Source organism: Eurosta solidaginis, chromosome 3 (assembly GCF_040869045.1).
Source record: "Eurosta solidaginis isolate ZX-2024a chromosome 3, ASM4086904v1, whole genome shotgun sequence".
NCBI classification, from domain to species: domain Eukaryota; kingdom Metazoa; phylum Arthropoda; class Insecta; order Diptera; family Tephritidae; genus Eurosta; species Eurosta solidaginis.
The window spans coordinates 207,656,040-207,682,423 of record NC_090321.1 but is presented as its reverse complement, the minus strand read 5'-3'; the positions used below and the strand labels follow the sequence as shown (position 1 = coordinate 207,682,423).

Below are 26,384 nucleotides of genomic sequence, written 5' to 3'. Positions count from 1 at the left end.
CGATTATTAAAAAATCATACAAACAGACAAAATTGGTTAATTCGTTGTAGTTCTATAAATAGAACGAAAACAGCAACAAAAAAAAAACCAAAGTTTCTTTGAAAACCGCCGTACCAAGCATAGCTTTAACACATAATTGCATACGAAGTATGCAATGTGTAAAAGATTAAAATATGCATAAAGAAGGCAATTGGGAAAGACTTCACAACAGGCATGACGTAGCTGAATGCGTTTACAACCATTTCAACTATCGTAGGGGTGCGAGTTCGACTCCCACTCCCGGGAGAAAAGGCTTTGAAGAGATTTACAAGGTATAATCGAAACAGCTGTCGCCTTGTCCGTCCTGATGTCACGTTGTTTAAATTTTTCCCAAATTATTAAATAAATTATAAAATTAAAAAATTGCTTCAAATAAATGTTTTCATACATTTAAAAAAAAAAAAAAAAAAAAAAAAAAAAAAAAATCAATATGGGCAATCCCCGATTATTAAAAAATCATACAAACAGACAAAATTGGTTAATTCGTTGTAGTTCTATAAATAGAACGAAAACAGCAACAAAAAAAAACCAAAGTTTCTTTGAAAACCGCCGTACCAAGCATAGCTTTAACACATAATTGCATACGAAGTATGCAATGTGTAAAAGATTAAAATATGCATAAAGAAGGCAATTGGGAAAGACTTCACAACAGGCATGACGTAGCTGAATGCGTTTACAACCATTTCAACTATCGTAGGGGTGCGAGTTCGACTCCCACTCCCGGGAGAAAAGGCTTTGAAGAGATTTACAAGGTATAATCGAAACAGCTGTCGCCTTGTCCGTCCTGATGTCACGTTGTTTAAATTTTTCCCAAATTATTAAATAAATTATAAAATTAAAAAATTGCTTCAAATAAATGTTTTCATACATTTAAAAAAAAAAAAAAAAAAAAAAAAAAAAAAGCAATATGGGCAATCCCCGATTATTAAAAAATCATACAATTTTAATTTTTTCCGTAAGAACATGTCAGCTGATCGCTCTCTCACAAGACAGAGTTGCCTATTAAACATTTTGTGTGCTAATTTTGGATCAATTGCAGTTATTATACATAAATGCCTAATGATTGTTTAAAATTTTGTTGAATCATCCTAAAATTATTATATAAAATTGAAGGTTACAAATAAATGAACTAGAAATTCTTATTCAGTATTTGTTTATCCCATTTGCACAATGAAACATTGTAATTCCAAAAGTTGATGTTTGCATAAGCATGCATGCAAAGGGGACAATGGCAACAGTGCTTTGCTGTAAACAATACACACAGAAATATATTATGTAAATGTACACAGACGCACACATTGATTCCTACGGGCTTGAGGGTTCGGTCAAACGTGTTTCGTACGACAAACGTCCGTACGTACGGCACACGTCGGTGGGTAACTGCCGCTTTAACCAACTACTGAAGAATCAGGCTAAGTTACTTAACGTTCGTAATATCCAAATAATCGACTATATAAGATATGAAATATATAGTGAACCAATGTACATACCTAAGCGATTTTTAAGATAAATAAAAAATAGGTAGGTACTTTGTGTGAGGATGTGAAGTTTCACGTTTTTTTGTGGTCTGTATGAAATAGCTATGACTTATCTCAACAATATATGCCGAACACATAAGGACTTGATGAAATTTGTAGCTCCTAGCCGCTAAAAAGGGGGCAGAAATTACAGTTTATATGGGGTATATACTATATACATATACCACCGATATCTATGATTTTTTCAGATATGAATGTATGCTATATACGTAAGCATTTGCTGAAATTTGAAGCTTCTGTTCAAATGGTTTAGAAACTGAGAAAAGTTTCGTATCTGAACAATCGATTGTAGGGGACATATACCATATATACGATCGATCTATATAATTTTTTAAGCCAACAATGAATGCTCTTTACGTAATCATTCGGTGAAAGTTGAAGCCTCTAGATGTTAAAATGGGGCAGTAATTACGAAAAGCTTTTTATCTGAACAATTGGTTGTGGGGGTATACGAGTATGCTATATACATATACTACCGATCTCATCCATTTTTTCAGACATCAATTGAGGCTTCAATCTGATAAAATGAGGAAGATATGAAAAAATCCTCTTTCCTGAAAAAATCGGTTGCATGGGAGATATATGCTTTAGTGGTCCAATCCGGCCGGTTCTGGCAAATGTCTAATCGGACACCTAATTATACCCGCTCACCAAATTTTATCAAGATATCTCAAAAATTGAGAGACTAGTTTGCATACAAACATACAGACTGACATGGCTAAATCAAGTCAGCTCTTCATCCTGATAATTTCATTATACTGTATTGATAAGTCTATCTATTTTCCTTTAAGGACTTACAATTTTGAGATTCGTGAAAAACTTAATATACTATCCCATTTTCATGAAAGGTACAAATATTTTAAGCTTCATGAAGTTTTTGTTATGTTTGCCCAAAGGTTGCATGGTTGAAATAAGGAAAAAATTTGAAGTTTATTAAATGTTTAATATTGGAAAAATATTGCACATTGCACCTATGAAAATTAAAAATGTATTAAAAATGTAGATGGAAAAGCTTCACTGAGTTGTATTTATTGTTCTTGTTGCTTTTTTCATTGTTGCTGTTTTCAGTTTCATATGATACTATTCTTGTCGCTGTTGTTCCCACTTTTTGACCACTTGTGAATATATACATTTTTTGGCCATTTATTGTTAAAACCACCGCATGCTGAAAGCAATCATTCACAGCTACGGTGGGGACTCACAGAATTTCGTCGTTCGTTTGAAAATATTAAAAACCATTGTATGATTTCAATGTAAGATAAGATTTGAGATTAGTTTGTAGGAATTCCATCCAGAAAATATTTGAAGGGCGTTGTTGTTGTTACGGCACTCACACCCCTGAGCATTAGTGTTAGTTTTACCGGATATAAAACCAATCCGCTACTAGCGCATTTTCATACAATTACGACTGTCAACATACCCTAACGGGGATTCAAGGGGTTGATAAGCGCAACTCACAGCTTCTGCAATCCAATTATCAACCTCGCCTACGCGAGGCGAATCCTGTTATATATATCAATGTATCATGTACATATTTAGCAGCCGAGGCTCTGGCGACCTCAAGTTCACCATGGAATTAGGGGGTGGGGGAGGGGATAGCCTTGAAGGTTCCATGTGGTCATATTAATGGTCGGGCTAGTACCTTAACGGTGCATCGAAACCACTCCATCCAACTTTCGGGAATTGTATTTATCGTTACAACAACAACAACAACACACCCTTTTGCGGTTGTCGTTTCAAAGACGTCCAATTTTTGAAAAACACCCCACTTCAGAACTTTTTGTAGAATGTCTTACCTCAAAATTTATTCCAAAAACGTCGTAATGTCAGAGTCAATACATTTTGACGATAGATAGATCGTTTATCATAAAGGTTATGCGATGGGATAATCTTCGACCTAATCCTGAGATAAATTTTTTTAAACCCAGCGCGCTAGGGGACTGAAATACCCCACTAATTCAAGGAGCTGTGTGGCGGCCTCCGTGGTGTGATGGTAGCGTGCTCCGCCTACCACACCGAAGATTCTGGGTTCGCGCGCCGGGAAAAGCAACATCAAAAATTTTAGAAACAAGTTTTTTCAATTAGAAGAAAATTTTTCTAAGCGGGGTCGCCTCTGGGCAGTGTTTTTCAAGCACTCCGACTGTATTTCTGCCATGAAAAGCTCTTATTGAAAACTTATCTGGCTTGCAGATGCCGTTCGGGGTCGTAATAAAACAAGTAGGCCCCATCCCGCCAATTTGTAGGAAAAAAAGGGGAGCATGACGCAAATTGGAAGAGAAGCACGGCCTTCGATCTCTTCGGAGGTTATCGGGCCTTACATAAATTTTTATATTTTTGTTTAGCGCAGCCCTCTGAAGGGCAATCTATATATTTTTTCAACCCAGTTGTCAACTTCACTTACCTGTGGCGAATCCTGTTTCTTTAGCGAACGCAGCTCTGACGATCCTAAGTTTATTATAGCACTAGAGGATGTGGAGCTGGATGGCCTTGGAGGTTCAATGTGGCCATATTAAATCATTCCCGAGATGGTCGGGCTTATACCTTAATAGTGCTTGCTACCGGAACGTACCGAATCTATGCATATCCGACAAAGGACCTTCAACATCGATAAAACTCCCCAAAATCTTCGGAGATCATCTTTATCGCTACAACAACAACATATACATAACTTGTTTTTTTTTTTTTAAATTGCGGTCGAAAAAGGTTCATACTCAACTCAGCCGTCGATATTTCACCTCTGCGACATCAAAAAATTCTAAAGTGGAAAGAAAAAACTCAACTGAGTCGTTTTGAATGAAAAGTGGAGTTTGCAGTTTTTTTCGCGCCCTCGATGATACACTTTTGGCATTCGGCACGTAATTTCCGTCATATAGAAATCTTACATGAGTCTTGTACTTCGCACTCATAATTATAAATGCTTTGAAAATTTGTATGAGTTATCACAAATCACAAAAGAAGATTGCTCATTGCGCATGTAAACATTAGATCAGCCGTTTTTTATGACGTATGAATTGACCATTTTTCTTTAGCTCTTTTTCCTCACTCTTTTTTTCATTCGCTCAAGGGTCAACTGTGACGTAGACGCGCAGAACGAAGCTATTTTGAACTCGTCAATGCGCAATCTGGGTAGGTGATTTGTGATGAGTTATATATTTGAACTTTAAGCCGGAGTCATTGGTGCCGTATGTCGTATCGCTGTATCCGTATCCCTAACGTAATCAGCTGTTTATCGTTACGACGGTAAACCAAAACCCAATTGGTTGGCTACGACACGGTTACGACCTTAGCGGCACCAATAATTGATTGCATTGATTCTCATAAGGTTGGTCGAATCAGCTGTTATAAGGTTACCGATACGGTTACCGATAAAGCACCAATGTCTCCAGCTTTACGCACTTTTATAAGTCCCCACTATAATCAAAACGTACAAATTTTCATCTCATACATCAGCGCGTTTACACAAATACCACTACAATTGCTAAAGCAACAATTCCCGCCTTTGCTCAATCACTCAAAATTTGGGTACATTCACTCAACCAAATAGTCCATCAACACTCAGGCACAGATCCACACTAACACATACTCATATTTTGCTGGCATAAAAACGAGTATAAATGACTTGACAGCTTGATGGTGGCGTACGCCGGCTCTTTTGATTATTTCTGAAAGTTTGTTTATATTACAAGAACTTATGCGAATGTAAAGTTATTGAGAAGCACAAAGAAAATAACACATATGTGTGTTATACAGTAAAGCTGCGTTATAAAATACTTTAATGAGTGAATAAATGATTTCTAATTTTATTTATAGGGAACAAATCACTCAATTCAGTTCTAGTTTTTACTGTGTAGTGAGGTGGTGAGGGATAAAGTTCCTTGTATGATAATGGTTTAAGTATTTGCGTAGGTAAATATTTATGCATATTTTTATACCCGTTGTACTTGTACACAGGGTATTATAACTTTGATTTGATAACGGTTGGTTGTACAGGTATAAAGGAATTGAGATAGATATAGACTTCCATATATCAAAATCATCAGTATCGAAAAGAAATTTGAGTGAGCCATGTCCGTCCGTCGGTCCATCCGTCTGTCCGTTAACACGACAACTTGAGTAAATATTGAGAGATCTTCATCAAATTTGGTACACGAGCTTATCTGGACCCAGAATAGATTGGTATTGTAGATGAGCGAAATCGGATGATAACCACGCAACTTTTTATATATATAACATTTTGAAAAACACAAAAGAAACATAATTATTTAGTAAATAATACACCTAGAATGTTGAAATTTGACATGTGATAAAAATTTGAAAAAAAAAAAATTTTTTTTTAAATGGGCGTGGCACCGCCCACTTGTGATAAAATCAATTTTACAAATATTATTAATCAAAAATCGTAAAACCTATCGTAACAAAATTCGGCTCAGAGGTTGCCTTTACTATAAGGAATGTTTTGAAGAAAAATTAGCGAAATCGGTTAAGGATCACGCCCACTTATTATAAAAGATTTTTAGAAAGGTCGTGGACGAATAAAATAAGCTATATCTTTCCAAAAAAGAGCTTTATATCATTGGTATTTCATTTCCCAAGTGGATTTATAACAATAAATAGGAAAAACTTCAAATTTTAAAAAATGGGCGTGGCACGCCCCTGTTATGACTAAGCAATTTTCTATGTTTCGGGAGCCATCACTCGAAGAAAAATTAACGGACCGTAATAAAATTGGGTACACAAATTTTCCCTATGGCAGGAAATATTTCTAGGAAAAATGGACGAGATCGGTTAAAGACCACGCCTACTTTTATATAAAAGATTTTTGAAAGGGTCGTAGACGAAAATAATAAGCTATAACTTAGCAAAAATAGTTTTGAATCAATGATATTTCACTTAACAAGTTTTATTGTAAGAGGAAATGGGTAGACATTTTTTTTAAACGAGTAGTGCCACGTGTTATGCAGAAAAGTAATTTATCTGAAATGAAATGTACAATTGAAGCTCACGCTGAGTATATAATGTTCGGTTACACCCGTACTTAGACACCTTTACTTGTTAGGGTTGTCTTAGCCTAACTATACGACGTAGTGTTGTAGTCCTTGTGCACTTTGCAAGTATGTAGTGGTTAATTATGGCAGGCAGACATATTTGTAAACGCAGTCATGCAGAAGAATGTACGTTTGGCGGTTTATTTCCATATGTGTCAGACCATTAACACAATCATTTATTTCAATAATACTGGCTGGCGACAATGTCAAATAATATAAATAATTACAACTAATATATTTATGCAATTGTAAATGCATACCCATTCTTTCAACTAAATAAACGCTCTATACGAAAAATACAGGGTGTGAGTTCGCCATTACCAAAAATTCGAACTTGCCGCATAAGCGATTTTGATCGTTGCGTCGCACGTTGCGTCTTGAATAGCTGCTTTGCGTAAACTGACGTCAATTGAGAGCCCAAAAGCTGAAAATCTTCCTCTGCTTATTGTAATAACTTACTGGATTTCTGCTTCTTGCTGTTTTGGTAAGTTAGAAAGTCTATAGGATCATCTCATGTACCTTAGAAGCCAGCGGACGTGCTGGAAATTACTTGGCGAGCAAGTGCATCGTCACGCCAGGGGAAGAAATTCCATTAAACCAACCAGTTCTTAGACTTGGACAACGTTGGAAGCAAGATTTACTTATGGAAACCCCTCAAGGAGGATTGGCACTTCATTTAAGACGACCACCACATCTAACTATTCCATGAAAAAGAGCCTAAAACAAAAGTTCGAGGAACTGACGAAATATCTACGCATACAATTATTTGCTAGCTGCAAAATGCTGCACAGAACCATTGCTGAAATTCACAGCAAACATCTCGAAATAAAAAACTTCCCCAAGAGATGAAAGACCGCATGGCTAGTTCTTATTTCGAATGGAAAAGGAGACCAAAAGTCTCCGTCGTCGTGCGCCAGCTTTATAGCTGATAGACGCAGTCAATAAAGCTAAGACAGTGTAGCACCAAGCAAAATCGATAAACTTGCTGGTCATATTGGATGTTAAAAATATTTTAAGCTCAGCCAGGTGGGATGAAATATTTCAGGGACGAGAATGCTCTTTCAAGATAAGTCAATATCAGCTAGATCTCTGGAGGAATTGCCTGAGAGGTAAAGTTAACAGACGAAGTAGTTTGGGGTTTGGAACTGGCACACGCTAAGCCCGGTCACTGGCATCGTACATAAATAGGTATCCCATCTTATTCCGACGAGGTCGTAGATCCCCGCTATTATTAAATAACAATTGCGGACCTACAAATTGAAATACGCAGCTCAACGAAATATTTAGGAAAAATGATTGTCAGTAAGCTCTCCTTATTGCAGCACATTCGAAACGTCTGCGAATTACTTCAGCACCTTTTCCGCAGAAGACATATCTGGATTGGTGTGGGAAATATACCTTTATATATTCTAGCTGGGGAAATAATAGAAGAGTACGATATTCGCACAGAAGCGAGATAAGAGGGAATCACTTAACAAAAGCAAAAAAAAAAAAAAACTATGATACCTAAGGGAGAAAGTGAAACGATTACTACGTCAGCTGTTTATACGTACCTGGGCTGTAATTTCGTTGTTATCCCATTATCCCATTGGAACAGAAGAGGAGTGAAGGTGTTGAACCTAACCTCAACCCTGAGAAATGGTTTTGTTGCGTCTGCTGGAATCTAATTGTTTAAGGATGGTTACACTCTGAAATGACACAACATCAACAACCGCAAAGAAAAAGAAGAATTAAATATAAATAAGATGAAAGTTCGGGTGTAACCGAACATTACATACTCAGCTGAGAGCTTAGGAGACAAAATGAGGGAAAATCACCATTTAGCAAAATTAACGTAAGGAAACCCTGGAATGTGTTTGTATGACATGGGTTTCAAATGGAAGGTATTAAAGAGTATTTTAAAAGGGTGTGGGCCTTAGTGGACAGGTGGACGCCTTTTCGAGATATCGCCATAAAGGTGGACCAGACGTGACTATAGAATGTGTTTGTACGATATGGGTATCAAATTAAAGGTATTAATGAGGGTTTTTAAAAGGAGTGGCCCTTAGTTGTATATGTGAAGGCGGTTTCGATATATCGACCAAAATGTGGACCAGGGTGACCCAGAACATCATCTGTCGGTTACCGCTAATTTATTTAATTTTTTTTGTTGGTTTTTTGGCCTTTATTTTGTAAAAATGTTTGTAAATTGTCGAGCTCGAGGCCATACAATATTAAATAACAAACAAAGAAAACTGTTTATTTGTATATGTTATATATTGTCGTTTTTTATTTATCGATATTTCGACTTCAATTAGAAGTCATATTCAGGAATCGTTGGATGTACCAGATCGATTGAATTTATTTATATATGTAATACCACGAACAGTATTCCTGCCAAGATTCCAAGGGCATTTGATTTCGCCCTGCAGAACTTTTTCAATTTCTTCTTCTTAATATGGTAGGTGTTACACCCATTTTTCAAAGTTTTTTCTAAAGTTATATTGTGCGTCAATAAACCAATCCAATTACCATGTTTCATCTCTTTTTTCATATTTGGTATAGAATTATGGCATTTTTTTAATTTTTCGTAATTTTCGATATCGAAAAAGTGGGCGTTTTCCGATTTCGTTCATTTTAAATAGCTATCTGAGATGAATGCCCAGGGACCTACGCACCAAATTTTATCAAGATACCTCAAAATTTACTCAAGTTATCGTGTTTACGGACGGACGGACGGACGGACGGATGGACATGGCTAAATGAATTTCTTTTTTCGCCCAGATCATTTTGATATATAGAAGTCTATATCTATCTCGATTAGTTTATGCCGTTACGGATTACCGGTATGCGAAAAAAGTTAATATACTTTGTGAGCTCTGCTTAGCTGAGTATAAAAAGAGGAGGAAGAAAGAACAGTATAACAACAATGCCGATAAAGATGTGGATCATACTTAATAACGAAGCTTATGATTATTGTCATAGAAAATGAGGGATGTGGAAAGGAAAGATTAAAAGTAAAAGCCGAAACCGGACGACATGTTATCAGTTTGTTATCGAAGTGTTAAAGGTTTGTTGTCGAGGAATTATCGGTTTGCTATCGACGGGTTATGGCGGGTTTTTGGTGTGCTATCGACGAAGCATCTACGAGCTACCAAATTCTTATCGGCATGATATCAATTTGCTCTCGAACGGTTATCAAATTGTAATCGAAAATTTATTGATTCGCTATCAAAAAGTTATAGGTTTTTTAAAAATTGATGTGATTGATTTACCATCGATTGTCTGCCGAAAACTTTATTGGGGCATTGTAAAATCCTCTCAATGCGATACAGTTTTTTCTATTTCTTTTTCTTGACATTTCCGATACTGGAGCGCAAAGAGAGAATGGTAGCAGCTGAAGTAGCAAAATACTAGGAGTACGGGAAGCACGTTTTTCCTATCTCTCATCATATGTTGAGCAGTGTTGATTAAAATCTTCATGTATTCCGCCAAATTCTTACTAAATCTAACCAGGCGTTGAAATAGCGAGTAATTGGAAACTCTCTTTCCAACATCCCAATATATCTTGGGATGAGTTGATTGGAGACTCATACATCCAACAGTATAAAATAACAAAAATAATTGGAAAAATTAGATGTTATAAAATTTGTTATCTTAAGCTGGGAGCAAGAGAAGGTTGGAAACCCGTTCTTTCCAATCTCCCATAAAAATGATTTTCGGGCTCGTCTTTATGTTAGGCTTGTCGATATGCCGATCGAAATCGATAGGTATTCCCACAGCATATTCAACAAATTTAGGTAATGAAATTTTTATTTTGAATTTTATTTAGGATTTTAATTTAGGCCTCAAAAAGCGCTAAAAATAAATAAATTAAAATTACAATGTTACAATTATCGGTTATAATACAATAACTTGTCGATATCTGCTGCTATCGATAAAAAGCCAAGGAGCTCATCTCAAAAAGCCCAAATTTATTTGTCTCTGGTAAAGATGTCTCTGTCTGATACTCAGACCTGTATTTTTCGGACGAAGACCACTTTGCATGTTTAAGCGCAAGTTTATTCAGTTTTGTTTGTTTCCATATTTGCATGTATCTTAAAGCCAAATTGCTAAATTTGAACGAAACACAAATTGATCCACCTTAAATTACCAGCCATGCTATTTCAAAATTTTCGCCCTCTCCATATGCTAATTAAAGCGCACCAAACCCTCAAGTCACTGCAAAGAGCAATCAATTTGTAGCAGCCAAAAATATTATCAAGCTTGAATGAGAATAAAACCTAACTAAAAAAACTTGGTGTTTACTTAAGATGTGCTGAAGAGTGGGAGGAGGTGGATGACGCCAATTATGATGTCGAAAATATTTTGGATTGCTCTCAGCGGTATTATTCTATTTTAACTTAGACTTTTATCTAACAAATATACCTAAGTACGCTAGTTAAAGTAAAACAAAAAAAACAAGTAAGGTCGAGACGATTTTTAAGATAAATAAAAATAAACAAGTAAAGGTTTCTAAGTTCGGGTGTAACCAAACATTATATACTCAGCGTGAAACTTAATTGTACATTTCATTTCAGAAAAATTACTTTTCTACATAACACGTGGCACCGCCCCTTTAAAAAAAATGTGCCCATTTCCTTTTGCAATAAAACTTGCTAAGTGAAATATCATTGTTTCAAAACTATTTTTTGCTAAGTTATAGCTTATTATTCTAGTCTACGACCCTTTTAAACTTGTTTTATAGGTATCTAAGTTGCCGTGGTCTTCAACCGATCCCGTCCATTTTTACTAGAAATATTTTCTGCTACAGGGAAAATCTGTGTACCCACTTTCATTACGATCCGTTAATTTTTCTTCGAGTTATGGCTCCCGAAACATAGAAAATTGCTTAGTCATAAAAGGGGCGGCGCCAGGCCCATTTTAAATTTTTTTTCAAATTTGTATCAAGAGTCTCAATATCAGTCCCCATATCAAATTTCAACATTCTAGGTTTATTATTTACTAAATAATTAGGTTCCTTGTGTTTTCCTAAATGTTATATATATAAAAAGTGGGCGTGGTTATCATCCGATTTCGCTCATTTTCAAAACGAATCTATTCTGGGTCCAGATAAGCTCGTGTACCAAATTTGGTGAATTTGGTGAAGATATCTCAATATTTACTGAAGTTATCGTGTTAACGGAAAGACGGACGGACGGACATGGATCAATCAAATTTTTTTCGATACTGATGATTTTGATATATGGAAGTCTATATCTATCTCGATTCCTTTATACCTGTACAACCAACCGTTATCCAATCAAAGTTAATATACTCTGTGTGCAAAGCACGCTAAGTATAAAAACTTAGTTTTTACTTAAGATGTGATGAAGAGTGGGAGGAGATGAATAATGCCAATTATGACGTCGAAAATATTTTGGATTGCTCTCAGCGGTATTAGTCTATTTTAACTTAGTATTTTATCTAACAAATATACATAAGAACGTTAGTGAAAGTAAAAAAAGACAAAAACAAGTAAGGGTGGGACGATTTTTAAGATAAATATAAAATAAGCAAGTAAGGAAGTCTAAGTTAGGGTGAAACCGAACATTAAATAACCAGTTGTACACTTGAAATGCATATGGTTCTATTCTGAACTAATTTTTCTTCGAGTTATGGCTCCCGAAACATTGAAAATTGCTTAGTCATAAAAGGGGCGGGGCCACGCCCATTTTTTTAAATTTCAAGGTTTTCCTATTTATTGTTATAAATCCACTTGGAAAATGAAATACCATTGATATAAAGCTCTTTTTTGCAGATATATAGCTTATTTTATAGGTCCACGACCCTTTCAAAAATCTTTTATATAAAAGTGGGCATGTTCCTTAACCGATTTCGTTAATTTTTCTTCAAAGCATTCCTTATAGTAAAGGCAACCTCTCTGTCGAATTTTGTTACGATAGGTTTACCGATTTTTGATTTATGATTAATAGTATATGTAAAATTAATTTTATCATATGTTAGCGGTGGCACGCCCATTTTAAAAAATGTTTTAAAATTTTTACCTAGAGTCTCAATATCAATCCATACGTCATTTACTAAATAATTAGGTTTCTTGTGTTTTCCTAAATGTTATATATATAAAAAGTGGGCGTAGTTATCATCCGATTAGGCTCATTTTCAATACCAATCTATTCTGTGTCCAGATAAGCTCGTGTACCAAATTTGGTGAAGATATCTCAATATTTACTCAATTTATCGTGCTTCCGGACGGACAGGTATTTGATGAAATTTGAAGCTTCCAGCCATTAAAAAAGGGTGGGGGGCAAAAATGACAGTTTACATGGCGGATATAATATATCTACCACCGATCCCTATAATTTTTTTAGAACAACAATATATGCTATATACATATATGCATTTCGTGAAATCTGAAGCCACTAGATGTTAAAATGGGACAGAAATTACGAAAAGTTTCTTATCTGAACAATCGGTTGTAAGGGATACATGCTATATATACGACCGATCTCATCCATTTCTGCAGAAATTAATATGTGCAAGATATGAAAGCATATGGTGAAGTTTGAAGCTTTAATCTGATAAATTGAGGAAGATATAACAAAAATCCTCTTTTCTGAAAAATCGGTTATTGCTAAATCAACACAGCTCTTCATCCTGATCATTTCGGTATAGTTATTGGTGGGTGTATCTATTTTCATTTAAGGATTTACAATTTAGAGATTCGTGACGAAGTTAATATACCATTTCATTTTCTTGAAAGGTATAAAAACTTGGTGTTTACTTAGATGTGATGAAGAGTGGGAGGAGGTGGATGACGCCAATTATGACGTCGAAAATATTTTGGATTGCTCTCAGCGGTATTATTCTATTTTAACTTAGTGTCTTATCTAACAAATATACATAAATACTTTAGTTAAAGCGGAAAAAAACAAAAAAATTGTTAGTTAATAGCCGAAGGCTTTCTATTATCGGATTAACGGGTGTTACAAAATAATTGGCTTGAAAATAAAAGAAGAAAGAAATATTTCAGGGCTAATAATAATTATACAAATTCTAATTCTGTTCAAAAAGCTATTAAAGGTGTTAACTATTAAATTAAACACAGAAATTGGAAATTATGAACTTTTAATAGCAAAGTTTACAGAAATTTGTATAAGTGTATATACCTCACAAAATAAACAACAAAAACATTTAAAATGTTGCAAGATGAAATTAATTACACTCTAAAATGGTTACTAACTAAACATTTAATGTATACTTTGCCCTTGTGGCTATACGAAAACGAAAATATATTTTGGATAGCAGGGTGTTGTTTCACTTATTGCTATTCAAGTTGATAATTAAATTTGTTGAGGGTTAAGGCCTACAATTTTCGTGCTGCTAGCAGTGTGCAACGATTTGGGGGAATTTGTTTGAGGGCGGAATGATTCTTGCTCTAGATGAAACATCAAGACACATACTTTTCATTTCTAAGCTCATTTGTATTATTTTGCCTGAGTGATTTAGGAATCAGTGAAAAAAGGATTTAACGGAACTTTGGAGCAAAGTACGTAGCACAAATACGCGGTTAAAAATTTTAGCCCAAATTCAAAACTTTTTTACACTAACGCCCCGATTCTGAGCGTTATCGGTAAAATAGTTTCCAGAACATTATGTAACCGAATATCGTTACCAGTTCTTTTATTCGCGATTCTGGCCCAAGTGGTAACGTTGTCATCACCAAGAAACTCACCAGTGTCTGTGGAGAAATTTGAAAGGTAGTTTTCTTCGCTTTCACGGTTGCTACCTTGAACCAAAAATGGTCGTTCCAACCCCATTTGGTGCGCTGGTCCCTTTTCTTCAGCTTTGGTCCTTTTTAGGCAGTAGCCACGATTGGTACTTTTCTTTCTTTTTCACTCAGATAAAAATTCACAATATTGCCCAAAAATTTGCCACACTTCGTTAGCCCCCATATAATTTTTAATTTACTTCAATGGAACTCTCACCATAAAAATTGCTCAGTCAGTAAAATGTACCAGAACAATAACATTTAACCTAGGATATAATTTATGCCAGGCATTAAAAAGAGAAGTGTTGGCAAACACATTGTCGTTAATTGTTGATGAAATAACCGACTAATAAAAAAAAACTCTTGTTTTATAATAATATTAATAACGGCTAGATATTTCGATCGGTTATACAACACTATGTAAAATATATGAAAATAAAAATTGCTTCTCGCCTAGCATAGCTTATAGCGAGCACTCTGCCGTGAGCCTAACACTTTCAAAACTTTTACAAAGAAATTCTATGCTTTACTTCTCCTTTGGCACTTTTATATTTAAATCTCTCTCACCCAGCTCAATGAGTTCAAGGAATTCCAGGACTATTGTGGTGTTAAACCACGCAAGGTAATTGAAAACTAAGTATCTTGGCACAAGAAATATTTTAACTCGAAGACAGAAGGAAGCAAATGCAAAGAGATTTGATTTCGGAAGAAATGTTTTATATAAAATTATTCCCGTAGGTACTAGCAGAACCCCTGAGGCGTGGGATAAAACTCACACTTACTGAATCTAGGTTCTGATATGAAGTTTAAATGTTAAGGGAAAAAGTAAGCATCTATAAAAATACCACTAACAAAATTGCCTAGTTTCATTTATGATTTACTGAGTTTTCCACATACATAGTTCGGCAACACCAGAAGGCAAATTTTGAACCGTTTCTTACTAAAACCTAACTGCACTATACATTTTATTTCATTGCAATCAACAACATAATGCTAGAACCAAGAGCTTTGTGACCAAAACTAGGTTCACAACGTTTGGTTGGTGGAAGACATAGACTTATCCTATGTCAAAATATAGTATCATTTTTGGTTGCATGCATATATTTGTTTGTTAAGCTTGAATTAAAGGAACGTCTTCACTATGTTTAGTAAAATTGTATATGGAATCATCCTAAAATTTTGTATTTTATACTAATAAAATAAAACAAAAAATTTGGTACTTTTTTTCGATAAATTTTTGTCCCAAATGAAAACATGTTGTGGCAACCATGTTCGCTTTACCAAAAATGTCTCACTTGTAGATACGAGGTTAACGAATAAACGGGACGATTTATATTCATATTATGCATGATAAGTTTCTATATAGGTACATAGGTAATTTATTCTGTGAAAGTACATAATGTAAACAAATATGTATAGCAAGAGGCAACACTTTTTTACTATTGTCTTTACTTATTTGCGCTTACAATTCAATTTTCAGTTTTGCCTTTTTCTAAACAACAGCTGTGTGTGGTTATTTCGATGTAACCACCTACTTTTGTGGGTAAAAAATTTTCCGGCTACTTTCGCGGGTAGAATACCAAAAGGGTGTACAAGTTGCCACATGATTTCGTTACCGTGGTGAAGAATGTTGTTACCACACTAGAATCGTGGCGCAAGAGACAAATTATGTATAACGTAACGATTCATTTTTTCTCGTGTGAACCAAAATTCCTATCAAGTAATAGCATTCATTCACTTCAGTGAGTGGGAGTATAACCTCAATGCCCATATGAAATTTTTGATATCATATAGTGGTCACTGTGAATGTGAGTGACTGAGACGCAAAGTTTCACCGCGTTTTAAATAATCTGGCCCTTAATAAATATATGAAAAACTTAATTTGGTTTAATTCAGTCTATGCGAGTTTTTGATTGACCGGCCAGTTCAACCTAATCTAACCTTACCTAATTTGGGTTATGTCTTAAGCCCGCAAAGTTAGCATGAAAGTGACGCCATTGAATGGGGTTTTGAATATATACTTGATTTAAAGCTGAAGCTTCAGAACTTTTTTATGTATTCCAACACAAAAGTGTTTGGAATTAATACCAACTTGCTTATTATGTAACTCGATTCGAAAGAAATTTCTTTCAGAATTGAAAAAAAAAAAAAATAAAAATAAATGTATGTGATTTGACAACTTCCGAATCGCATTTCGATTCGAATAGAGTTACACAATAAGGCCCCAGGTTATATTTAAATGTGATCAACATAGGACTAAAATTTATTTTTCTATGCTTCCATCAGAATTAAATTGAGATTTTTCAAACTATCTATAAAAAAGTATAAAAAACTATATAAACCGATGAATGGTCGTAGACAAATTTTATTTTTTAGGAATATTTTAAGCCTTCGTCTCCCTCATGAGAGGGCCGTTTTGGCTTCTTTTTTGGACAGTTAGGTTAGGCTGAGCTGACTAGTCAATAAAGACCACACACAGACTGAATATGTCCATAGTGTTCCCAGAATTTGTTTGGAGAGAAAACAGAAGAATCCCAATCAGGTACCAAGACTTATGTTATAGAATAATTCCGACCTTTTGGCAAATACTAGACGTTTTATAACGACCTAGCTTTATTGCTGCCTCGAGATCTGGCAACTCTGCCGCCCCTAATAACTAGAGCTTTAACCTGGCGAGCGCAGCACACGAACGCAGAACGTGTTCAACCGTTTCTTCCTGCAGCTCGCACTTCCTACGCCTTACTGACGACACATAACTTTATAAGCATGTGACGCCAGAAAGCAGTGTCCAGTTAGTATGCCCATTGTGAGCCTTAAGTCTTCTCATTTCAGTGATATGAGCCACTTTGTGTGTCTAATATCGTAGGCTTTGCACATGATCTTACAAACCAATAACCCAACGATAATTTTGCAGCTCCCCGCTTTTGTCCTCGCCATTCCTGCTTGATGGATCATATGCAGCTCCTCTATACTTTTAATTTCTCCCAAACGGATTGGGGTGTCTACAGTCGTTTCACCGAGTGTTGCACCCTCCTTTTCCAACTCATCGGCCTTATCTTTACCTTTCCGTTACCCAGAAGAGATGTATGGTCAGGCATGGGCGAAGTTTTTCCAATGCTTCTTTGCATTCCAGAACATTTCTCGATGAAGCACTGTGTGAGATTATTGCTTTAATCGCCACCTGACTATCAATATATATATTAAGCTTAAGCACGCTTCCTCCATTTTTTTGGACAGTACAAACCAAAAAAAGATATTGCATTTGATTCCGATTAGCAGAGCAAATATCGTCTTAATAAACCGAATTCCAGCTAAGTGAGCTGTTGAAGGCTCTTTTCCAATTTACCCTTATTAAGGATTTAACGATTACTCCGAAAGTGCTCATCATCTGAATATCCGTTGGCGAACGATTTTATTTTCCTATGGGCCGGATGCATAATATTTTGCTGCTTCAGCTGTTACTTTTCTCTTTGCTCTCCAGTATCGCATGTGTCATGAAAAATTGAGAGAAAAACTTTATCTTGCTGAGAGGGTTTTGCAATGCTCCAACAAAGTTTTCTACAGACGATCGATGGTAAATCAATCACTATTTTAACAAATCCACAACTTTTTGATAGCACATCGATAAACTTTCTATTAAAAATCGATAACCGGTTGTTAATAAATCGATAACATGCCAATATTGATTTGATTATTCTGTCCTAAGATTAGTCTAGCTGCATAACTTTTAAGAAGTTTTTACTTCTTACTCTCCCTCCCGCTCTATTTTCTTTGCTTTATTCTTCTTCACTCCTCTCTACGCGGCTGTTTCTCTCTGCCTGTATTTTTTATCCTTTCTTTTCCCTTTAGCTCCTTCTGCCTCTCCCGCTTGATCTAGCTCTATCTCTCTATCTTCGTCCAAGTGTATCTCTTTCTCAGTCACTTTCTCCTTCATCCCTTATACTCAGTCCCAGTCTCAGAGGGTTGTATGTATTTTTGAATGTTGTTTCACAAAAAAATAAAAACACAAAATTGTGTTTTAAAAAATTTAAAGGGTCACCCCTTATCATTTTCGGGCATGGAAATAGATAAGATCCAATTTTCAGACCTACTCAATAACCTCGAAATGCCCGTAACAGCAAAATACTCTACAACAATTTCTAATCGGTGTCGGTGGTTTGGCAACCACTCCGAGAGTATTTCTGCCAGGAAAAGCTTCCCAGCTAAAAAGTTATAACCTAAAATCCCAAAAATTTGTGAAATCTCTATTTTCCCAAATAGCTTTTTCCCTTTTCCAACACCGATCGGGTTAGATATTTTTTCTACTCGCTTCGTCCTCCTGCGAGTCGTGTTATATATTTTTAAGTTGAACAACATTTTTCACACACCCTGTATTGCATTCTTACGTGCAAGTATTCACTCATATCAAATTGTCTATTTTCGCCATTCGCACGTGCAAGCCCTGCAATATCCAATTTGCAAAATTTCCTTTGGTAAAAATATTCATATTTAGCATTTTGTTAGAGTCGCCCACACCATTTTCCAACTGTCCGAGGTCCTGTGCCAACGCGAATGTCAATGAATAAAAATACCTCAAGTGTTCTTGAATGTCACTATTGTTATTAATTTATGAAGCCCCATTAAGTACAACTCTAGGGTCTAGATCCACTACAAGCCACTTAAGGCTACTCAATTACGAAAATCTGCAAGCCAAGATAGCAGGTGAGTACCACTAATAAGTTGGTATGTATGTACGTGTTCGCTTCTGAAATTTCACCATTGGTGGAGAAAAGTCTACAGCAACGAAGTGCCATACGGCGCTACAACAACAACAACGATGTATGCACTTGTGGTAGGCAATTGACATAAAAAAAAATATTTACATACGAATACATTTAAAGGTACTTTCATACAGGTCATATTCCCAGTAGCGAGTTCAAAGGGTATCCGTAAGATGCAACGCGGTTAAGTAAACTTAAGTGATAGCTACCCTTGTAGGAGAAGCTGACTTGTTATACTACAACAACGATGTTGGTGCGAATATGAGTGATTTAGACAAGGATAGAACTGAGTAGAGCCTGGCCAAAGAGTTTCGCATAGCTCTAGCAAAAAATAGAGAGTCAAGCGAAAAGTGTCTCGATAATTCCACTTCCATTTAACAGCACCTAAACGGGTTTCCGCTATGTGTAAACTATTGTGACAGCAGTCCACCAGAATCCTAGTCATCTTCATTCATCATCATCATTGATTGCCGCTTAAGCGCGTAGGTTACAAGTCACGTCAGCTGTCCCTGTTCCGCGATAACCGACGCCAATTGGGAGCATCAAGAGAGGTGAAGTATTCCTCCACCAGCCTCTCCCAACTTAGTGAAGGTCTTCCCCTTCCTCTGCTTCCAAACTGTGGTTCGACTGAAATGAAAAAAGTTTGATCATCATTTTATGCATCCAGTGCACAATCTTTGTATAGGGTCTTTGTGAATGTACCCACTACAACGATATAAAAGGAGTCAAGACTTTTTTATGTCTATTCTTTTGCTGTCAATTTTAGTCCCAATGAACTTAAACCTGTCCAACAGTACTACCGCTACTTCGTTAAAGCCGAGTGATCTGATACATGAATTTGGTACTTCGTCGTGAAAAGAGCTCGGTTTTTTTGGGCTTACTGCTATTACACAGGAATCAGACTACCATACAATATCTCGTAGGGAAGCCAGATCCTTAGACAAGGCTACCTACTTCAGGGGACGCGTTGTCCCCTTTTTAACTTTCTCAGGGTGTCTGCCGACCGACACTGTCTTATATATATATCTGTGGCAATTTGAAAAAAAAAAACAACCTAATTCGAGTTAGGATAATGGCGATACATAGACCTTTATCTGAAAAGCTAGTCACAAATCACCATTGAAACTTCCTATATTTTGTAGCAACCATTTGGCGCTAGGGCTATGAGTAAGTACCACAGGGAGATCTGTAACGGATTTCTGTTACGAAGCCAGAATATCACTATTATCCTAACTCGAATTAGGTTGTTTTTTCATAGATGTTGCCCCTGAGAATGTTCTCACAATATTGCCACTTGTTTTTAAGTTTTTACTTCCTTTATATTAGGTCTGTTGAATGTTTGTCCGCTTTTCATACAAATCTTGTAATCGATTTTTAAGATACTTCTCATTGAGCTACAAACGTAAAACTTTACACATAGGTTAGAACACCGCGACAATGCAACAAAAGAAAAAAAAATCCGTTAGAGGGCGCACGGATCGAAATAATTTGTTTGTCCGCTTTTCATACAAATCTTACAATCGATTTTTAAGTAACTTCTCATTCAGCTAGATACGTGAAACTTTACACATAGGTTAGAACACCGAGACAATGCAACAAAAGGAAAAAAGATTCGATAGGTGGAGAAAGAAAATTTCGTTATGTGGCGTACGGATCGAAAAAATTTGATAATAATTTGGAAATTTGAAACCAGGTTTTAACTAACTTCTCGATCAGCTAGAGGCTAAAAATTTAGAGCTTAATTCAGAGGTCCATGACAGCCGATGACACAATACAAAAAGTTTCGCTAGGGGGCGCACGGACTGAAATATTTAGAAAAATCATACGGAACGCAGAGAATTTTGGGATTGATTTTTATGTAAGTTCTCATTGAGCTACAAGCGTAAAACTTAACGGAAAGGTTAAGACACCGAGAAAATAAAAGAAAAGGAGAAAATAAAAATAAAATAAAAAAAATTTAAGCACTTGCTTTATATAATGGACAAAAATCAGCGAAAAATTTCTCCTTATATAAAGGCATATTCTTGCTAGACTTTGATTTTTAAATTTTGATATAGAAATTGCAAAAATATTTACGAGAAGTAAAAATATAAAGGTGGAGCGCAATTTTGTTTGTTTAATAATATCTCCTTTCCTACCAACTTTCCAATCCAAGTAAATATTTCTGCAATTTCTATGTCAAAATTTAAAAATCAAAGTTCAGCAAGAATATGTCTTTATATAAGGAGAAATTTTTCGCTGATTTTTGTCCATTTATATAAAGGAAGTGTTTAAAATTTTTTTATCTTATTTTTGTTTGAAATAAAATAAAATGAAATATACTTTCCTATGCATCAAATGAAAGGAATTTCACGTCTTATGGTAATACGAATAAATAAGTTTGCTAACGCATAAGGGTTGCCACCTACCATTATTATTTGTATTTTTTATACATAGCCTATTTGAAGACGTTTGTTACATATTTCGCACATGACACTTTAAACCCTTTAGTATAGGTGCTTAGCTAAAGATATCTCGACGGGGTGGGCATGGTTTTTTCCAGAAAAGTATTTTTGAAAATGGTTGCCACGTCACCTTAATTGTACATTTGTGAAACTATACAATTTTTGAAGCAGAGTTAAGTCAAAGGAGCTAACAATATGTTTTCGACTAGTGAGGATATCAAAATCTTTGAACATTAATGTATTTTATCCGATCTAAACTTCTAGAATGAACGCTGTATATGCTATCACTACTGGGTTTGCAATAAAAGTCGCGTAAACAGAAAAGAAGGTAAAGTTTGATTGTATTTAAATATGTTTGTGGTTGGCAGCGAGCTCGCTGCTATATCAAAGCTTCCTACATCTTACCTATACATTACATGTCGATTGATAGTGCGATGATATATGTACATACGTGTGAATGTTTGTACCTATGTGTGCATGTAAGTAAGGACGTTTTTGTTACGAAATGGTAATCCTTTTTTCTATTATTTGCGTCAGCAAACACTTTCAATCAAATATCGCAATGATACCAAGAGTAAATATGAAATCTATTTCTAGTTAATAAATATATTTACATACACAAACTTATGTACACAAATACATGCATTCAAACATCTAAAAGCGTCAAAAGTTACGCATACGGCACGCTCGCAAAATATTACAAGCAGTCTAATTGTTTTGAAATTTTGTGCAACGCAAAGGTGAAGAAGAAAACTGGAAAATTCTGTGAATGAGAATATGAAGCAACAGAGCGTATAAAGTTAATGGAAGAGTAAACAAAAATGGGTGCTTGATAGAGGATTGGTATGAGGACCTGCTGAAACAGTTTTCAAATTTAACACACTCAACATGAACTTTGTGACTCAACTAACGAGCAATGTGCAAAGAGGGCAAAAGGCGAAATTTGCAAAAAAAAAAATCGAAACGCGAAATTCAAATCAACAGTAGATGATAAAACGCTTAAAAGCACGACTGAGGATGCATATTTAAAATGAAGATAAGTGGAAGTGTACGCGCATGAATATTCGAAACAATGTTGTAGGGCATTACATGTGCGAATTTCATATCTAAGTGCATGCAACATGAGGGTGTGTCGAAAAATAGCTTTGTGGCTTCTTTTCTGAAAAAATTGCATGCCGTTGGCATCAATAGTCAAACTCCTAGAGGTTTGGTTACTTACTTTATATGTAGTTATGCATATCTATAGACATCCATCAAAGATATGGAGGCTCTAAGAATATTTTTACGAGAGGGATAGTAGAAGGAGAGAGACTAAGTGTGAGATTTATAGAGTCAGGGGCAAAGAAAAGAGGCGGAAAGAGAAGCCAAGAGCCGGGGAGTATAGACAGAGCTTAGTATGATTCGCGATTCAGTTTAGTGTCATTTATATCGGCGCATAGAATACAGGAAATTCGTCAACATTTTCTCGCCAAAGCCGCCGCCTCCGCGAGTGCCTAATTATTATCATTAATTGGTAATTTTGGTCATTTTGTAACATACCTGTTTCGCGACAGCTGACACTGATTGGAAGCCCCAAGGGAGATCAAGTCTTCCTTGACCTGCCTCCCGCAACTCAGTTGAGGTCTTTCACTCACTCTGCATCCAAATACGGATGTTGATAAAATACTTTCTTGGACAGAGTGTCTTCGTCTATTCGCATAACGCGACCTACCCAGCGCAGCCTTTGGCCTTTTATTCGTTGCACTATCATCTTATCAGCGTAAAGCATATACAGCTGATCATGATATATCCTTCCATACTTACCGTAAGCATCGCGGACAGAATCATAAATTTTCCTGAGAAATCTTTTAAAGATATTTTATCTTCTCTCGCCCATGATTTAGGACGGGTATAATTAGCGACTTGTAGGACGTAATTTTTTTTGTCGAGAAAGATCTTTACGGACTTTACCTTTCAGTTGCCTACTTAATCGAAAGTAGCATTTGCTGGCAAGATTTCTCTGTTTGAATTCTAAGCTGACATTGCTAGTTCCCAGATAGGTGGAATACTTCACCATCTCGGGTTTATTTCTGTCAGCGGCGACGTGGCTGCCGAGGCGCGAATGCACTGATTCCTTCTTGGATGACATCAAGTACTTCGCCTTTTCCTCATTTGCCGCAAGACTCACTTTTTTTGCATCCTTATCCTATTCAGAGAAGGCAGAACTTACGGCGCGTTTGCTAAGATCAAAGATATCATACGCCAGCAATTGAAGGCTCTTATAATAGATTGTGCCATCATTGTTGAGTTCTGCTGCTAACTACTATATTTTCCAGTGACCTCTTAAACGGCGCCTTTGAATAAGGCTCTGTAACTTCTCTGGCTTGCATCACAGCTTAAATGAGAACATTTAAAGCAGTTTCCGTTTAGAATTTTCTAAGGTGCGTAAGCAGCTGGTTTTTACCCTTGAATAATTAGCTAGGGATGTTTTCGGAAGGACCTTGGTACCATATCTAAACTAAATTCGTAGCCTAATTCGATTTCAGCTCGGATATCTGCTGGGTCATTTCAGGTTTCCATATTGAAATGCCATCGGTACATGTACGATGAAAAATTATATATCGATAACACTCCGGCAAGAAATCGAAAACCTTTCGTTGGGAGGTGATTAAAAATCGATAGCTTTCGAAAAAATAACAAACACTACGATAGCCTTATTTGTATCATGCTTGTTTGTTATCGACAAGAAATTTAAAACCCTTCGATAAAAAATCGATAACTGGTCGAAAACACGCTAATAACAAACCGACAATAAAGTAAAACAAAATGTGAATTCGTCAAAAACTAATCTATAACACGCCACAAATTCATCGATTACAAACCAATAACTCGTCTATAGCAATCAACACTTCGAAAAGGAATCGATAACACACTTATACCGTTTTCACACAGAAACTTAATCGAATCACAATTCTATTTAATGAAATAATTAAGTTTCCCTTTTCATACACGGCTCTTTGCTTCATTAAGCGAACATCTGTCAACAGCCCCAAAAAATATTTCGTTTTTAGAAAAATTGTTAAATTGGAAAGCAGCCGTTTCCTTCTTAACTATAAATACAATCAAAACAAGGAAGGCTAAGTTCGGGTGTAACCGAACATTACATACTCAGCTGAGAGCTCTGGAGACAAATACCATGTAGAAAAATGAACCTAGGGTAACCCTGGAATGTGCTTGTATGACATGGGTATCAAATAGAAGGTATTAAAGAGTACTTTAAAAGGGAGTGATCCTTAGTTCTATAGGTGGACGGCTTTTCGAGATATCGCCATAAAGGTGGACCAGGGGTGACTCTATAACGTGTTTTTACGATATGGGTATCAAATTAAAGGTACTAATGTGGGCTTTAAAAGGGAGTGGTCCTTAGTTGTATATGTGAATGCGTTATCGAGATATCGACCAAAATGTGGACCAGGGGTGACTCTAGAACGTGTTTGTACGATATGGGTATCAAATGAAAGGTGTTAATGAGTGTTTTAAAAGGGAGTGGGTCTTAGTTCAATAGGTGGACGGCTTTTCGAGATATCGCCATAAAGGTGGACCAGGGGTGACTCTAGAATGTTTTTCTACGATATGGGTATCAAATTAAAAGTATTAATGAGGGCTTTAAAAGGGAGTGGCCCTTACTTGTATATGTGAAGGCGTTGTCGAAATATCGACCAAAATGTGGACCAGGGTGACCCAGAACATAATCTGTCGGGTACCGCTAATTTATTTATATATGTAATACCACGATACTGTTCCTGCCAATATTCCAAGGGCTTTTAATTTCGCCCTGTAGAACTTTTTCATTTTCTTCTACTTAATATGGTCGGTGTGACACCCATTTTACAAAATTGTTTCCAAAGTTATGTTTTGCGTAAATAAACTAGTCCAATTACCATGTTTCATCCCTTTTTTCATATTTGGTATAGAATTGTGGCATTTTTTTAATTTTTCGTAATTTTCGATATCGAAAAAGTGGGCGTGGTCATAGTCGGATTTCGGTCGTTTTTTATACTAAGATAGTGTGAGTTCAGATAAGTACGTGAACTAAGTTTAGTAAAGATATATCGATTTTTGCTCAAGTTATCGTGTTAACGGCCGAGACGGTCGACTGTGTATAAAAAATGGGCGTAGCTTCAACCGATTTCGCCTATTTTCACAGAAAATAGTTAACGTTATAGAATCTATGCCCCAAATTTCACAAGGATTGGTAAAGTTTTGTTCGACTTATGGCATTAAAAGTATTCTATACAAATTAAATGAAAAAGGGCGGAGCCACGCCCATTTTGAAATTTTCTTTTCTTTTTGTATTTTGTTACACCATATCATTACTGGAGTTGAATGTTGATATAATTTACTTATATACGGTAAAGATATTAAATTTTTTGTTAAAATTTGACTTTTAAAAAATTTTGTTTTTAAAAAGTGGGCGTGTTCGTAATCCGATTTTACTAATTTTTCTTAAACATATATATAGGAATAGGAATAACGTTCGTTCCAAATTTCATCATGATATCTTCAACGATTGCCAAATTACAGCTTGCAAAACTTTGAAATTACCTTCTTTTAAAAGTGGGGGGTGCAACGCCCATTGTCCAAAATTTTAACAATTTTCTATTCTGCGTCATAGGGTCAACCCACTGAACAAGTTTCATTGCTTTAGCCGTCTTTGGTAATTAATTATTGTACTTTTTCGGTTTTTCGAAATTTTCGATATCGAAAAAGTGGGCGTGGTTATGGTCCGATTTCGCTCATTTTAAATAGCGATCTGAGATGAGTGCCCA

General features: G+C 35.8%; 1 protein-coding gene across 4 annotated transcripts in view; it reads right to left on the bottom strand.

Annotated features, from left to right (window-relative positions):
* Positions 1-26,384, bottom strand: part of KCNQ (KCNQ potassium channel) — a 245,457-nt gene that overhangs the window by 154,385 nt on the left and 64,688 nt on the right. The window contains exon 2 of one of the 4 annotated variants that reach the window (XM_067774904.1): positions 8,176-8,310. The exons of the other annotated variants lie outside the window; for them this stretch is intronic. The gene's annotated coding sequence lies outside the window, so the exon portion shown is untranslated. The remainder of the gene's footprint in view (positions 1-8,175; positions 8,311-26,384) is intronic. 4 annotated transcript variants of the gene reach the window in all.